At 40.0% G+C, this 13,147-nt stretch overlaps 1 protein-coding gene across 2 annotated transcripts in view; it reads right to left on the bottom strand.

The window, feature by feature from the left end:
- Positions 1-13,147, bottom strand: part of SPAG9 (sperm associated antigen 9) — a 136,439-nt gene that overhangs the window by 50,357 nt on the left and 72,935 nt on the right. The window lies entirely within an intron of this gene.

Raw genomic sequence — 13,147 nt, 5'->3', positions numbered from 1 at the left:
CCTAATATAAAAGTATCTGATAAAAATTTCATCAAGCTGGGCTTCCCTGGTGGCGCAGTGGTTGAGTCCGCCTGCTGATGCAGGGGACATGGGTCCGTGCCCAGGTCTGGGAAGATGCCACATGCCGCGGAGCCACATGCCATAGCCACTGAGCCCACACGTCCAGAGACTGTGCTCCGCAACGGGAGAGGCCACAACAGTGAGAGGCCCGCGTACCGCAAAAAAAAAAAAAAAATTTCATCAAGCAAATTAGCTTGTTAGAAGTTGAGTCTGGAAAACTGACAATAATATTTCTGGAGCCAAAGAGGGCTATAGTGAAAACAACTAGAAGTCACCCTGAGTACCACTCTCTTGGTCTTTGTTTTGATGTGTACTCTATTTAACAGAAAAAATAGAAGTGGCATTATTTTGGTTAATCTAACAGCCTGGCTAATTCACATTTATGTTATCATATACATGAATTCCCAAGCTTTAAAAGTTTAAAATATAAAGTACATTTAAAAATTAATATAAAGAGTCCAGGTTCTGACGAAGTATTGATCAACAGCGCTTAAACCCATCAAGACTATGGATTCAGAAAGCCCTAGAGAATATCAAGTTCACCTACAATGAGAAAATTATATGCCTTTGAAGCTATTTGAAAAATAACTGGAGGTCGATCTTGACCTTGTCATTTCCATTTATCTCTCAAATAAAAGTCAAGTACAGAAATTATTTCCTCTTCCTTCATATCACCCTACCCCACAAGGTCTAGCTATTTTTACCTTTAAAAAAATTCTGTAGTAATTTAAAAGTTCACAATATAAACAGCTTGGCAAAAGCCCTCTTCCCCAAAATCATTTGTGGATCTGGGAGTATGAAATAAAGTAACCAGGAGAGAGCTGAACCTAAAACAGGAAAAGGACTCTGACACTTCAGGGGATCTCAAGATTTAGGGCTACAAGGAAGTGGCAAATTAGGATCTGCTTAGAAGATGATATTTTAAAATGCTATCCAAATAATATGAGATTATTGATCTGTAACTCACCTCCCTTTTATACTTTTACCACATAAAAATATTTTACACACATTAAAATAGCTCACAGTGTGGGCTGTACTTCTGACAGCTGGATCCCAGGGATAGACCATGAGAGCTGAAGAGGGAAAAGCTCTGAATTTTAGGGAATAGTTTTCAAAAGACTTATTTCTCCTTGGCCTCCCAGATAGTGGAGACATAAAGCTCCCAAGATTAGCAGGAAAGCAATGAGGTGGGAAGTCTCTGTCATGTGTTTGGCCAAGGGCACAATATTCTTATATTGTATCTCCTATGGAAGAAATTAGAAATTCTGTCACTAACAATGCCTCCAACTAAAGATAGAAGGAAAAAAGACAAACCTAAATATTAGCCGGCTAAAAGATAAAATGTATCACTTTTGGTCAACAATAAGTTCATATGATACCAGGTACAAAATGAGGGAAAATTTTTTACTAGGACCTAAATGGAAACTGGAAGCATTTACATAAATTATTCAACATAAAGTTATAGGGGAGTTGCATGCTGTAGCTTCGCATTCAATCTGTGACTTCTGGAGACTTCTAATTCCTATTTTATGCTGGTCATATGCCAGGTGTACTGTTTTGGCTAATAGTTTTGACTACAAATGCTGCTTTATTTATCTGAAGACCACTGGCCTATCAATTTCAATTGCCTGACGCCATTAAGATATCCTCTTCTGGGCCTCCCTGGTGGCGCAGTGGTTGAGAGTCCGCCTGCCGATGCAGGGGATACGGGTTCGTGCCCCGGTCTAGGAGGATCCCATATGCCGCGGAGCGGCTGGGCCCGTGAGCCATGGCCGCTGGGCCTGCGCGTCCGGAGCCTGTGCTCCTCAACGGGAGAGGCCACAGCAGTGAGAGGCCCGCATACCGCAAAAAAAAAAAAAAAAAAAAAAAAAGATATCCTCTTCAATGACACAGGTGGGTGCCAAAAATGGAGACTTAACCAGGTGGTCAAGGCTCTTTCTGATAAACGTTACTTGTTTTGTAACCCCATTCCCACTCTTTCAGTCTTTAAGAAACTCTTACATTGTAGGCTTTCACGTCACTGGAAAATGCCCACAAAAACGAGCAACCTGACTGGGGGTTCCAGTGTTCTAACTATAAAGGAATGGCACTCCTGTGCAACAAAACAAAATAACAAGTGCTGGTGAGACGTGAAGAAATTAGGACACTTGTGTACTGTTGGTGGGCTTGTAAAATGGTGCAACTGCTATGAAAACAGTATGGAGTTTCCTCATAAAATTAAAAATAGAACTACCACATGATCCAGCACTACCCCTTCTGGGTATAAAACCAAAAGATTTGGAAATAGGGATTCAAAGAGATATCTGTATACCCATGTTCACAGCAGCACTATTCATAGTAGCCAAGAGGTAGAAGCGACCCAGATGTCCACTGAGGGATGAAATGGATAAACAAAATGTGGTGTATGTATACAATGGAATATTATTCAGCCTTAAAAAGGAAGAAAATCCTGTCACATGCTACAACATGGATGAACCTTGAGGACATTATGCTAAGTCAAATAAGCCAGTCACAAAAGGACAACTACTACATGATTCCACTTATATGAGGTATCTAAAGTGGTCAAATTCATAGAAACACTAAGTAGAGTGGTAGTTGCCAGGGCTGAGGGGAGAGGGGAAAGGGGAGTTGTTGTTTAATGGGTACAGAGCTTCAGACGTGCAAGACAAAAAAGTTCTAGAGATCTGTTTCACAACAATGTGAATACTGTTAACGCTACTGAACTGTATACTTAAAAATGGTCAAGATAGGGCTTCCCTGGTGGCGCAGTGGTTGAAGAGTCCGCCTGCAGATGCAGGGGACACGGGTTCGTGCCCCGGTCCGGGAAGATCCCACATGCCACGGAGTGGCTGGGCCAGTGAGCCATGGTCGCTGAGCCTGCGCGTCCAGAGCCTGTGCTCCACAATGGGAGAGGCCGCAACAGTGAGAGGCCCGCGTACCGCAAAAAAAAAAAAAAAAAAAAAAGATAGTAAATTTTATGTTATACGTTTTCTATCACACAAAAAACAGAACAGGTGTCATTACTTTTAGCTTCACTTGAGATACCATAGTGAAAACAATCTGGTCTTTGTGCTATTTTCCTACTGGTTTTAGATTATCAGGCTAAAAGTCTATAGGCCTTTACAAGATACTTCCAGATGTTCCATTCATCAAGTGCCTCCTGTACCCAGTGCTGTATAGAATACATATGTCATGTGTTATCTGGCATTGCCCCATTACTATTTATGTTCAGGAAGACTATAAAGTAAGTTCACAGCTATAAAAATAGATTATCCCACTAAGGACAACTTAGAAATGTTCCAACACAGTGTTTTCCTAAGTAGCCGCCTGATGTCATCTGAAATAAGCTTAAAAGGGGGCAAGCAACTCTGCTACATAAGTTTGTCTTTAGCTTCAAAGATTTTAAGCCTAATGTAAGTAAAAGACAAAATTAAGAAAGTAACTAGCCCAATGGATACCTACTATAACACTTATCACCTTATATTTAATTTCTATGTTTACATTTCTTTCTCCCCAAGTTAAAGTTGTGTCCAAAGCAGTAGTTTTAACACTCTTTTGATTTACAACTCTACACCATAAGAGAATCACAAAATTCTGTGTATACAAGTATTTTATGGAGAGCTTCGTACCTTTAATTTGATTCCTAGAGGAGTCCGTGACCCAAAGAAACACTGAGAAGCATAATTCTAGACACATTTAGGTGAAATGTCTCGATGTAAATTATACTGTAGGTTCAAAAGAATTTAGAGAGGCACGGATGACCTACCTCTGAAGATATTTCTGAAAAAGACACTGTTCCACTGTCATGGACCTGCTGAAGGCCTTACCCTGGTTAACCCTGACCTAGTGGGTAGGAGAAAGTCTTATTTTGTCTTTATATCCCCAGGGCCTAGCATATCAAGCCTGACATGAAGTAGGCTCTCAAAAGATGTTTGCTGAACGAAGCTGAATGGTGCCCTGACTGGGGCTGAACAAATCTGTTTAAATAGGGAGGCAGCCCATGGTAAAATGACATACTAGGCTGTCTCCAGGATACATACAAGTTATGTACATTCTGCCCTGAGGAAGGTATTTGTGCAAAGCATACAAGTTTTCTTACCTAGAGCTGGATAAATAGAAATAGGCTGAATTTCCACAGGATTTACTTATTATTTTCTCCTTTATTTCAAAATGCTACTTTAGAGAAGGAGTAAATTACAGATCACAGTAAAGCCCTAGCAACCACTGTAGGAGAAATAATTTTCTTTTTTATTTCAGGGAATAACATCAGCAGTCTTCCAAACTGAGCACTTGATGTCTTGAAAATAGCAGCTGAGAAAGTAACCAAAAGTTAATCACTTTCATTTACTTTTTGCAAAATGTTTTGAAACCCCATTCTCACCTCCTGTTCTATAGCCTTCAGAGGTTCAGGACTACTGCTGACCCGAGAAGAGGGAAAGATTATAAAAGAGAAAAAAAAAATCATGTATTTACTAGGTGTTAGCGTATTTCTAGGTATCTTTGGCTTGGGCTACCTCTCAGAATAACAAGATCCATCTCTTTTACCTACTTCGTTAAAATGAGGGTTTAGGGGTTTTGTTTTGTTCTGACTTAAAATCACCTCCTTTAAGCCTCTTTTTTAAGCCATCTCATGACTCAAAAGCCACCTCTTGGGTCTTGTCTTACCTTATACTTTGTCAATAAGCAGTTTATCACTTAACCCTTTTTTCTGTTCACACAGCTGTGTGAAATCTTCCTGAAATTTATCCTAATCATTTTGAGTAATTAACATAATAAATATTCCAGTTTAGCACACTTGGAAACATTAACCACACTCTTCTCCCCCCCCACCCCCCTCATTTCTGAAACTGTTAAGAGAACACTAACAATCGAAGGGTAACCAAGATTCAAGTCCTTTTTCACAAAAACATCTATTTACTCATATTCTTCATTTCTATCTGTACATTTGCCCTCTTTGAGACAAAAGTGTTTGTCTTAAACACAAAGCAACTTCAAGTTTTAAATATTCTTAGTCTGGAAATCCATCAAAGTCTTTTGAAAAGTCTAAAATACAGCTCTCCTAGCTCTCTGTTAATTCCCACAAAAAAAGCCCACAGATGAGCAAGGCATGATTCACTTTTTTTCTTTTTTTTTTAAATTGAAATATAATTGACTTATAATACTATACTAGTTTCAGGTGTACTTCATAGTGGTTTGATGTTTTTAGACATTACAAAATGATCACCACAATAAGTCTAAGTACCATCTGTCATCATACACAGTTATTTCAATATTATTGACTATATTCCCTATGCTGTACATTACATTCCTTTGACTTCTTTATTTCATGAATGTAAGTTTGTACCTCTTAATCTTCCTCACCTATTTCACTCATCACCTCATGCCCCCTCCCCTCTGGCAACTACCAATTTGTTCTCTGTACCTATGAGTCTGTTTCTGTTTTGTTATGTCTGTTCGTTTTGTTATGCCTGTTCATTTTGTTTTTTGAGGTTCCACGTATAAGTGAAATCACATGGTATTTGTCTTTCTCTGTCTGACTTTTTTCACTTAGCATAATACCCTCTAGGTCCATCCATGTTGTCACAAATGGCAAGATTTCATTCTGCTATATAGTTGGATGATATTCCATTTAATATATAGCATGATTCACTTTATACAAACCAGACTGCCTCTCTCTTAATATCTGTTTACATGATCTTTGATTCTGGATTCTCATCTTCAACTCTTCTCAACTATCATTTCATCAAAAGCTAGGTAAATAACTCTCTAAATAAAAATGAAAAGATTGTGAACATACATTTTAAAATGAAAAACAAAAAGCAAGCTGCAGGAAATACTTAGAGCATAAACCCATTTATCATTTTGGGTTTTTTTTTTTAGATTTTTTTTTTTGATGTGGACCATTTTTAAAGTCTTTATTGAATTTGTTACAATATTGCTTCTGGGTGTTTTTGGTTTGGTTTTTTGGCCACAAGGCATGTGGGATCTTAGGTCTCCGAACAAGGATCAAACTGCCATCCGCTGCATTGGAAGGCTAAGTCTTAACCACTGGACTACCAGGGAAGTCCCTAAAACCATTTATCTTACAAAGACATATGTGAGTATGTATTATCTATCTATATATATATATAAAGAAAAGGGTATGAATGATACACCAACTATTCACAATGACTGAGGCAAAGGAATGGAATTTAGAGTTGGACAACTATACACTTTTACTCTAGATTTTCGATATTATTTGATTGTGAAACATTATTAATATGACTTTTAAAAAAATTATTAAGCCTACTTTCTAAAATATTTGGACTCTGAGCTACTTTACAACATTTCTAGCATCCGACATTGTGTGTGACCTGGTAGGCATCAAATTTTTTTAATGCAAAAAGGTTAATTTTTCTTCAACAGGAAATACTTAGAGCTATTTTTCCTATTCAAAGAGCTTGTTTAAACATTAAATATCAATAGTAATAAATACTCATGTGCCAATTACTTCAAAAAAAGTCACATTAGAAACATAAGCTTTAAATACCATCATTTTTAAATAGTGCTGTTTATTTGGAGTTTTACCATTTTCCATTTTCCACATACACTAGCATCTTGGTCAATAAACAACACAATAAATATGCCAAAAAGAGGAAAAAAATCTCATTGATTAACACCCACTAAGAAAGAATTAATTCTACTGCCTCTTCTCTAAGCAAGAGTTTAAAAGGGGAGAAAGTATGTATCTTATAATTTTATTTGTCAGTTACGCCTCAATAAAAATGAATGGGCAAGTACCAAAATATTAAGAAGAGTAAATCTTAACTCCCTTTTCCCTTCAAACTGCAACTGTCAGCTGTGGATGATTCCTGAAGTTATCTAATGAGGATATATATGAGTGGGAAAGTTTGTAAATAAAAATTGAAGTTATAGAAGAAATTCCTTACCCTCTGTCCCAAGCAAAACCAACCTGAAATATTACAACATATAATCCATTTTTCTTAAAATTCTATTTTTATTTTACCCTACTGTAAACACTAATATAAAAATCCAAAAGGAGGTAATGTATACTATAAACTAATGGAAAAACCCAACGTAAGCATCAACGGAAGAAAGGGCCTAGAAGCAATCACATTCCAACCAGTAAGCACATTTAGTGCCTAGATCTTGGTTCCTAAATACCATTCTCCAATAAACAGAACCAAGGCTTCTTGGAGAAGCACTTGATTGCACAGCAGGGGCAGGGAAAATGCAAGAGCCTGGAGCATCTGATGGTGTCAGGAAGGAAGAACTCAAAAGAGCACGGGCATGTCGAAAGGGTATAGGATGACTCCTGAAAGAGCTCCTGATGTCCAAGGCTGAAACACTCTGAGCAATAAAATAAATAGTAATGGGACTTCCCTGGTGGTGCAGTGGTTAAGAATCCGCCTGTCAGTGCAGGGGACACAGGTTCGATCCCTGGTCTGGGAAGATCCCACATGCCAGGGAGAAACTAAGCCTATGCGCCACAACTACTGAGCCTGAACTCTAGAGCCCACGAGCCACAAATACTGAGCCCGTGCACCACAACTACTGAAGCTTGCGCACCTAGAGCCAGTGCTCCACAACAAGAGAAGCCACCGCAATGCGAAGCCCGCACACCGCAAGGACGAGTAGGCCCCGCTCGCCACAACTAGAGAAAGCCCACGTGCAGCAACGAAGACCCAAAGCAGCCTAAATTAACTAATTAATTAATATTAATAGCATTGGATGACCTACAGAACAAAATAATACCTTTGAGTTCAAATATGAAGGAAAGAAGGGAGGGAGGGAGCAGCTCTCCCTCCCCAAAGAATTCCAGTTAATGAATGTAGGATGAAGAAAATAGAAAATAAGCATTACAACACCACAGTAATAATTATTGTAGGTAAGATTCACTGATGCACACTAAAATCAGTAAATGAAAGTTTGAGGAGGAGCAGGATATTGGCACAGTCTCAAAATATATCCACCAAGATATTAATTAAATTATAAACAGAAAGACAGTAACTTTACAGTGAAGAAATCTAACACACACCAGCTGAACCAAGCAATCGAGGTTTACATCACCACTACGGCACTCTACAGTATTCTTGCCAAAAATATATAGCCTCAATCTAATCATAAGAAATCATCAGAGGGCTTCCCTGGTGGCGCAGTGGTTGAGAGTCCGCCTGCCAATGCAGGGGACACGGGTTCGTGCCCCGGTCCAGGGAGATCCCACATGACGTGGAGCGGCTGGGCCCGTGAGCCATGGCCACTGAGCCTGCACGTCCGGAGCCTGTGCTCCGCAACGGGAGAGGCCACAACAGTGAGAGGCCTGCGTACCGCAAAAAAAAAAAAAAGAAAGAAAGAAAAAGAAATCATCAGAGAAGCCCAAATTGAGAGACATTTTAAGAAATAACTAACCAGTACTCTTTAAGCCTGAAGGTCACGAAAGACAAGGAAAGGCTGAGAAACCGTCAAATGTTAGAAGAGACTGAGGAAACATAACTCAATGCAATGTGGGATCCTGGATTGCATCCTGGAACTGAAAAAGAACAGTAGTGGGAAAATTGGCAAAATCTGAATACAAGTCTGTAGTTCAGCTAATAGTATTGTACCAATGTTAATTTCTTAGTTTTGATAATCTTACCATGGTTAGTTAACATACCAATGTTGGGTGGGTGATGGGTATCTTTCCTTCTGTACTATTTTTGCAACTTTTCTATAAGTCTAAAATGTTTCAAAATGAAAAGTTAAAAACAAAACAAAACAAACCAAGAGCTTTAACGGTTTTGAAATTTAAAACCACACATGCGTTTTACAACAGGATCTTTAATTACAAAAGACACGGGAATAAGGTCTAACTACTACAGAGGTTCAAGCTTGGGAAAACTAAAGAAATAGGAACAATTTAACACAAATGGAGGAGGATGGAAAACTCTTCTAAACAATAATGCTGGCTCTGTTCAGAAATTTTCCATTCTGCATGCTAAGCACGTCCCCTGACGAATGCAGCACACATTGACCACTGGCTTTATATACCAATCCTGCTAACAAGACCTTCTCACAGCAGTTCCACTGAAGTATTTCAAGTCATGTGGTTTCAAAAGCACTCTTTAAAACTTTCACAAGTAGGTATCAATCCAATTGCTTTTTAGCTAAAATTGTTTTTCTCAGTTCTAAAAGTCACATTCTACTAATAACCAACAACCCAGGAGACTCTAAAGGAAAAAATAATACTTTTTCAGAGTATATATACATATGTGTACAATCACACACGTCTTTAGGCATGTGCAGGTGCATACACATGCATAGGTGTATATATACATATATATGTGTACATGTGAAACTAGATGGAATCTATGAAATCATTGCCAAAGTGATACTAAGCAAGGTCTAGAAAACAGCATGAAAATTTTATGTGTAGGATATTTTAAATGATATTTAAAACACTTTGTTCTCTTTCTATATTTGGGCACAAGGGAGAGATATCTGAACTCTAAACTTGTAAAGCAATGAAGAACTTATACAACATAGCTGGTGAGAATACAAACAGCTACCATCCCTTTGGCAGGCAATTTGGTGACATCTAGCAAAATCTTAAATACATGCTTTAATCCAGCAATCCCACTTATGGGAATTATAAATACAAGTACAAAATTATGTACAAGGTTATTCAATGCAGCATTGCTTGTAATAGCAAAAGGTTAGGAAAAACTGAGACGTCCTGTCAATAAAGTCGATTTTAATGGCAGATGGGATATGTGCCCCCTGTCCCCTGGCCCTTCCTCAGTAATTCTGCTGTATCATCATCATCCTTCACTCCGCTGTTTTCAATTTCTTTTCCTACCGGACTCCTCGTCTAAGCACACAAACATCCCAGTCTCGCGCCTTCTGAGAGTCCTTTTCCCTTCACCCTCTGCCAACTGAAAACACCTTTTCACTGTCCTCCCACCACAGCCACCTTTCTTGAGTAATATACACTTTCTATTTCCTCCTTCGTGAATAGAATTCAGTTGGATGAACAACCTTACCTTAACATTTTTACCCATTTCCACCCTAGCATCTTTATAATACATTTTCAACAGAAAATGTCATTTAACATAAGAGGTTCCTTTTTACCAATTTTGCTAGTAGCCCCCCATTAAGAAATTTCTGTTAATGATACAATATAAAATTCCTGTGCTTTCTGCCTTAAACTGATCTCTAAACTTGATTTGAGGACCATCAAAAGGTGTCAGGTGAAGCTTCATGTAAGCTGTGGCATTTAGATTGGCCTTGAAAGAATACTTCTACTGGTGGTAACCTAAGCAGGATACAAATACGTATGTGGGAAAACTATATAGAAAAGCAATGGGATGCACAGGTGTGGAGTTCAGAAAAGGGTTCAAGGTCAGAAATTCGAATTTGTGAACACTGATGGGTGGATGGTATTTACAGACATGAAACTTGAGCTACCCACATTAAGTAGAGGAGGGGGCTGAAATTTAAGCCCTCGAGAACTACAACATTTAGAGGTGCAAAAGCAGCAATGGAAAAGGACCTGTGAAGAAAACCAGAGAGAGAGGGAGAGGGGGAGATGGGAGACAGAGTGAGAGGGGGAGGGGGGGGAGAGGGGGAGAGAAAGAGAAAGAGAAAGAAAGAGAAGTATCCTGGGAGCAAAGTGAAGAAAGCATTTCAAGAAGCAGAAAGTGGGCTTTCCCTGGTGGCGCAGTGCTTAAGAATCCACCTGCCAATGCAGGGTCACAGATTCGAGCCCTGGTCCGGGAGGATCCCACATGCCACGGAGCAACTAAGCCTGTGCGCCACAACTACTGAGCCTGCGCTCTAGAGCCCGTGAGCCACAACTACTGAGCCCGCGTGTCACAACTACTGAAGCCCGTGTGCCTAGAGCCCATGCTCCACAACAAGAAAAGCTACCGCACTGAGAAGCCTGTGCACCACAACGAAGAGTAGCCCCTGCTCACCAAAACTAGAGAAAGCCTGCGCGCAGCAACAAAGACCCAACGCAGCCAAAAATAAAATAAATTTTTTTACAAAAGAATGATAAAAAACAATTTAAAAATAAAATTAGAAGAAAACTAAGTTGGAAAGACAAATTTTATTTAAAAAAAGAAGAAGTAGAAAGTATTCAAATGTGTCAAATGCTGCTACAAGGCAAGATGGGAATGAGAATTTTCCATCACACTATTTATTTATTTATTATTTATGGCTGTGTTGGGTCTTCGTTGCTGTGTGCAGGCTTTCTCTAGTTGCGGCGAGCAGGGACTACTCTTTGTGTGGTATGCAGGCTTCTCTTGTTGTGGATCACGGCCTCTAGGCATGTGGGCTTCAGTAGTTGTGGCATGAGGTCTCAGTAGTTGTGGCTCACAGGCTTAGCTGCTCTGCAGCATGTGGGATCTTCCTGGACCAGGGATCGAACCCATGTCCCCTGCATTGGCAGGCAGATTCTTAACCACTGTGCCACCAGGGAAGTCCCCATCATACTATTTAGAGAGATGGATATTTGGGGTAACCATGAAAAAAGGCACATTGGTGCAGTAGGTAGCACTGAAGTCTCAGAGGAATGGGATGAAGAGAAAAAAATACATTCTTCAAACACACCAAAGTCTGTCCCCATCTTGGGGTCTTTACAGATGCTAGTTGGTCGTCCTGAAACACACAGTCCTCTGAACCTTTCCATGCACCTGTACCTCCTTCATTTCAGGGCACAAGTCACCACCTCCAAGAGGCCTTCCTTCACCACTCTAAAATAAGCACTCCTCCTTACTAATTACTCTCTAGCTCCTTACTTAGCTTTTTAAAAATAGGGCCTCCCTGGTGGCGCAGTGGTTGAGAGTCCGCCTGCCGATGCAGGGGATACGGGTTCGTGCCTCGGTCTGGGAGGATCCCATATGCCGCGGAGCGGCTGGGCCCGTGAGCCATGGCCGCTGGGCCTGCGCATCCGGAGCCTGTGCTCTGCAACGGGAGAGGCCACAACAGTGAGAGGCCCGCATACCGCAAAAAAAAAGAAAAAAGAAAAAAAAAAAAATAGTACATAACACTACTTGAAATTCCATGATTTCGTTTGTTTGTTTGTTGATTTCCCCCACAAAAATACAATAAGTAAAGGAATAATATGTACAAATACTTCTTTTTTTTTTTTTAAATTAATTTATTTATTTTTGCTGTGTTGCGTCTTCATTTCTGTGCGAGGGCTTCCTCTAGTTGTGGCAAGCGGGGACCACTCTTCATCGCGGTGCACGGGCCTCTCACTATCGTGGCCTCTCTTGTTGCAGAGCACAGGCTCCAGACGCGCAGGCTCAGTAGTTGTGGCTCACGGGCCCAGTTGCTCCGTGGCATATGGGCTCTTCCCAGACCAGGGCTCGAACCCGTGTCCCCTGCATTAGCAGGCAGATTCTCAACCACTGCGCCACCAGGGAAGCCCCAAATACTTCTTTTTAAGAACAACTTGTATATTTTTCTAGGTGCATCAGTCCTGGCAGATTTTCCAGTACAGCTGTCCCTTGGTATCTACAGGGGATTGTTCCAGGACTCCCTGTGCATACCGAAATCTACAGATGCTCAAGTCCCTTATATAAAATGGTATAGTATACCTGAAGATTTCAGGTATACTATATAGGACTGGATTAAATAACAATCTTCTCTTTAAGGTATCTTTTTGGATAGTAGTTAAAATACAGTTACCATATGGTATACATTTTTGATATCCTAGAAGTATCCCTCCTACTTAATTTTGTTTTGGGAAAGGGACACGGCAAGTAGGCGATTGAGAGCTGGGTGTTTTGGAAGATCTATGAAACCAACAGGCAGGCTAAAAAAGTCAGTGTGGCCACAGGGGTAAGAACGAGAAAACTTCCTAGTGGCACCACTGTGGACTGATACTGAGCAGCTGCATAATTACCTTCCAATAAAGTGAGCAAAAAAGAAAGGAGAATGAGAAAAAGGTGAGGTTAGGCCTACTGTTAAAAATACTTTTCAGTGGGAGCAAAGCTATGAAATATTTATTGACTGTTTACTGTTTTGAGCACATTTCAAAGGTCAATGGAATGATTCTAAATGCCTCTACCTACTAGAGCTGAAAAACAGACCATTTATATTA

The sequence above is a fragment of the Mesoplodon densirostris genome, chromosome 18 (assembly GCF_025265405.1).
Source record: "Mesoplodon densirostris isolate mMesDen1 chromosome 18, mMesDen1 primary haplotype, whole genome shotgun sequence".
Taxonomy (NCBI): domain Eukaryota; kingdom Metazoa; phylum Chordata; class Mammalia; order Artiodactyla; family Ziphiidae; genus Mesoplodon; species Mesoplodon densirostris.
The sequence above is the reverse complement of the archived record's forward strand: the minus strand, read 5'-3'. Positions and strand labels throughout refer to the sequence as shown.